The 4,616-nt window shown below is 40.4% G+C and overlaps 1 non-coding gene across 1 annotated transcript; it reads right to left on the reverse strand.

Annotated features, from left to right (window-relative positions):
* Positions 1-408: 408 nt before the first annotated feature.
* On the reverse strand, positions 409-517 carry LOC111723461. Its single transcript, XR_002771988.1, has one exon. It is a non-coding gene; the product is annotated as a small nucleolar RNA U13 (small nucleolar RNA).
* Between the last annotated feature and the right edge of the window lie 4,099 nt (positions 518-4,616).

Below are 4,616 nucleotides of genomic sequence, written 5' to 3' on the forward strand. Positions count from 1 at the left end.
GAACTTTCTCTTATTAAGTATTTGGTTACCCTGAAGTATACCTCCTTCAGGAATGGCAGTATATATTCTTAATTATTATTATTATTATTTTTTAGAGATAGGATCTCACTCTTGCTCAGGCTAGTCTCAAACTCCACCTGCCATGGCTTTCCAGAGTGCTGGGATTACAGGCATGAGCCAGTGCACCCAGCTGCCAATTTTCAAAATAATTATTTGTACCTTAGGTTTCAATACCGTCTGATGTGTGAATATGTGTTTGATTTCTTTTGTTCACTTTTTGATACTGTGTATTATGAACTCATGAAGCTTCTGTGTTTAAATCAGATGTCAATGTTCTTTTAGATTGTTCATTTTTTCTCCTATATTTGGCTAATGTGGCTTCTTCATGCTTTCTTTTTCATTTTTTCACATCAGATGGGTAATGTGTTGATGTCATCACAAGGTTTGAGGGAGGCGCACACCTCACGCATGAGCATGAAAACCACGCTCTTTCTGTTTTTTTCCTAATAAGAAAGTTTAGTCATTATTTCCATGAGGATCTGAGACAGTAAACTGCCTGTCTTTACATGTCTGGAGAAGTGTTTATTTTGACTTCATTTTTAAGGGTATATATAAATGTTATAACCTTACCATTGTTTTCCACAGTCCTTTAAAGATATCAAACCATTCTCTTCTGAAATCTATTGTTTTGATGAGAAGTCTATTATTTTTCTAATGTAATTCTCTTATAGGTATCTTTTTTTTTCTTTCTGGTAGTTTTCAAAAAATTAATTAGTAATTAATTAATTTAGGTTTGGTTCACATAGCAGAAAGTACAGAGAGTTCCCATATACCTCCCCTCCCTGCTCATGTATGGACTCACCTGTTATGGACTTCCCGTACCAATGTTATGTTTGTTACAATCACTGAGCCTACCCTGAGACATCATTATCACCCAAAGTGCAGAGTTTACATGAGGATTCATTCTTGGTGTTGGACATTTTAGGGTTTTGATGAGTGTGTAATGACATATATCCACAATTGGACAATTCTGAAACCCGGCAGAATAGTTTCACTGCCCTGAAAATCTTCTGGGCTCTGCTTATTCCGTCCTCCCTCCCTACACTTCCTGGCAACCACTGACATTTTTATTTACTGTCTCCTGAATTTTACTTTTCCCAGAATGTCATATGGCTGGAATCATGCTGTAGGCAGCCTTTTCAGATGGTTTTCTTTCTCTAAGTAACATGTATTTAACTCTTCTCCATTTCTTTTCATGGTTTGATAGCTTATTTCTTTTAGTGCTAAAAAAATCAATTGCCTTGTTACAATGCATATAGAATCATAAAAAAACAACAAACCAAAAAAGTCAATAGTTTGAGGGGGGCACAGTTTATTTACCTACTGAAGGATAGCGTGGTTGCTTCCGCGTATTGGCAACTATGGAGAAAGTTGTTATTAACATTCAGGTGCAGAGTTTTGTGTGAACATAAATTTTCAGTTCCTTTGGGTGAATACCATGGACCATGGTTCTCAAATCCTATGGTTAGGGTATATTTAGTTTTGTAAGAAACTGCCCAACTCTCCTCCACAGTGGCCGTGCCATTTGCATTCCCTCCATGGATGTGGAATTCCTATTGCTCCACGATCTTGCCAGCATTTGATGTTGTTGCAGATCTTTTGAATTTCAGCCATTCTAATAGGTATGTAATTATTTCTTCTTACTCTTGTTTTAATTTGCAATTTCCTAATGACACATAATGTGGCACATCTTTTCATATGCTTACTTGCCACTAGTGTGAATTCAGACCTTCTGTCCGTGAGTGGCCCAGGCCTGTGTTCAGATTTCCCTGGACACATTGGATTCATGCCCTAGGCTGACAGCAGGATTCTTTGCTACTTCCCTTCCTGCAGTACTTGCTACTTGCTTTACTGCAACAGCAGCCTGCCGTGGCTCCTGGATTACGTGGGGACTTTAGTTTCATCTCCTTATCTTTATTTAAAAACTATATATCTTATTTAAAAGTTTTATATTTATTTATTTATTAAAAATTGTGGTAAAACATACCTAATATAAAATTTGCCATCTTCATTCTTGTTAAGTATAAAATTCAGTGGCATTAAGTATATTCACATTGTCAGCCACCATCACCACCATTTACCTCCAGAGCTTTTCATCTTCCCGAACTGAAATTTGATGCCCAATAAACAGTAACTCCTGTTTCTTCCCAGCCCCTGACAACCACCATTTTACTTTCTGTTGTATGAATTTGATTACTTTAAGTACCTCATATAAGTGGAATCATACAGTATTTGTGTGTTTGGTTTTTGTGCTTGTGCATGACTGGCTTTTTTCACTTAGTATAATATCCTCAAGGTTCATCCATGTGTAAGAATGTCCTTCCTTTTTTAAGATTGAATAACATTCCATTGTATGTATATATCACATTTTATCTGTCTATTCATCCACTGATGGACACATGGGTTACTTCCTTTTTTTGGCTATTGCAAATAATGTGGGTATGAGCATGGGTGGACTCAAGGTTCCTTTCTCATACATGCATTTAAACTTTATCCTTCAGCATTAAAAACCTATTCCAATTTCAAAACCCATAACATAGGCCAGCTCCTGTCTGTAATCCTAGCACTCTGAGAGGCCAAGGTGGGTGGATTGCTTGAGGTCAGGAGTTTGAGAGCAGCCTGAGCAAGAGCAACACCCCATCTCTACCAAAACCAGAAAAACTAGCTGTGCATCGTGGTAGATACCTATAGTCTCATCTACTCTCAAAAACAAACAAAACAACCCCCCCCCCCATAACATAGGGGCACTGGGTGTTGGTTATTCTGAAGTTGAGGGTTTGGAATGTAGGACTGGCTCTCCTGTACTTACTTTCTCATCTTAAGAACCAGAACAGTCTAGATCAGTGGTTTTTAATCTTCCTAATGCCGCAACCCTTTAATACAGTTCCTCATGTTGTGGTGACCCCCACATCTGAGGAGCAGTGTCTGGGTTCCTAAGACTATTGGAAATATGTGTTTTCCGATGGTCTTAGGTGACCCTGTGAAAGGGGAAAGGGTCGTTTGACCCCCAAAGGGGTCACGACCCACAGGTTGAGAACCACTGGTCTAGATTTAGACAAAAGATTCAAACCTGTCTTCCTCTGTTGCAACACTTGGCATGTAGCTGTGGAAGATTGTGTGTGTGATGCCTCTCTGTGCTGTGGCATCATCATAGCTCATGACAACCTCAAACTCTTGGGTTGACGAGATCCTCTTATCTCAGTTTTTCTTTTTCTTTTTTTTTTTTTTTGCAGTTTTTGGCTGGGGCCAGTGCCCTACTCCCTTGAGCCACAGGTGCCGCCCAGTTTTTCTATTTTTAATAGAGACAGATTTCACTCTTGCTCAGGCTGGTCTTGAGCTCCTGAGATCAGGCAATCCACCTGCCTCAGCCTCCCAGAGCGCTTATATTACAGGCGTGAGCCACCAAGCCTGGCCAGATGTTTTCTTGCTCATCCTATTTGCTTTATTAGAATTGGAAGCCAAAAGGTTTTGCCTTCAAGGCAAAAGATTTCAATTGTCTCTGTGTGCTTTCTCTTATACAATGACGTAGGAAAATGGCAACATGCATGCTGCTTAACTTGTTGGGATGAACATGAAGGTAGAAGGCACAGCCTTAGGATTCTGAGCAAGCAAAGTCAGACCTCGGAAGTCATCAAGTGCTAGTTTTGAGGCCCACGGGGTATCCTAGACATATTTGTTTTTGTTTCTTTGTTGGCCATTGAGCATAAGCAGAGAAGAACCTATGGCTGTGACAGCTGCCTGCAGGCCTGGATTCAGAAGTATTTACCTGAGCCATTTGAGAGAAAGTCCAGTCTTCCCCAGCTAATGGAAGAGGGCCTCTCTTTTCACTGGCCCTGAGCTCTCAGCCTTTAGATAAGGCACCTATATTCAATTCTGCATAAAGTGGCTGACTTCAGCGCAGCCAAAGCTGGAGTGAAATCAACGTGGTGAATCTCAGACCAACACTATATGGGGTAACAGAAGTTAGGTTTGCCTGAGATGAGATAGATATGACAAGAAAGAGAAGGACCAATGAATACAGTAGAGTGGAATGAGTTACAGTGTACTTTTGGAATATAAAAACAGAAATACTGTATCTCCTCTCTGGTTTTGTTGCCTGAAGATACCGAAGACGCAGAATATTAATCCCCCAACCTTTAGCTTACTGTCTTGATTGCTCCCCTTAACTCTGAAACAGTCTTATGAGGGAAAGAGACCAGGACATAATGTGGTCTGCTGCTGGCTTTACCCAAGTTCAGAGAAAGACATCTTGTATACATTGTGACAATGTGTGACATGTGACAATACATTGTGACAAAAGACTGAAGATTGGTTGGCTGTGTTTCCAGAGAAATTCTAGGTCTGAAAATGGGCTCGTTTGCTACTCATCTTTAATTACTAGATAGATTGGTGGCACCTATGGCTTAGTGGGCAGGGCACTGGCTCCATATACCAAGGGTGGCAGGTTTGAACCCACCAACTGCAACAAAAAAATAGCTGGGTATTGTGGTGGGCACCTGTAGTCCCAGCTACTCGGGAGGCTGAGGCAAGAGAATCGCCTAAGCCCAGGAGTTGGA

Source organism: Otolemur garnettii, unplaced genomic scaffold (genome assembly GCF_000181295.1).
Source record: "Otolemur garnettii isolate 467f Iridium unplaced genomic scaffold, OtoGar3 scaffold00011, whole genome shotgun sequence".
Taxonomy (NCBI): domain Eukaryota; kingdom Metazoa; phylum Chordata; class Mammalia; order Primates; family Galagidae; genus Otolemur; species Otolemur garnettii.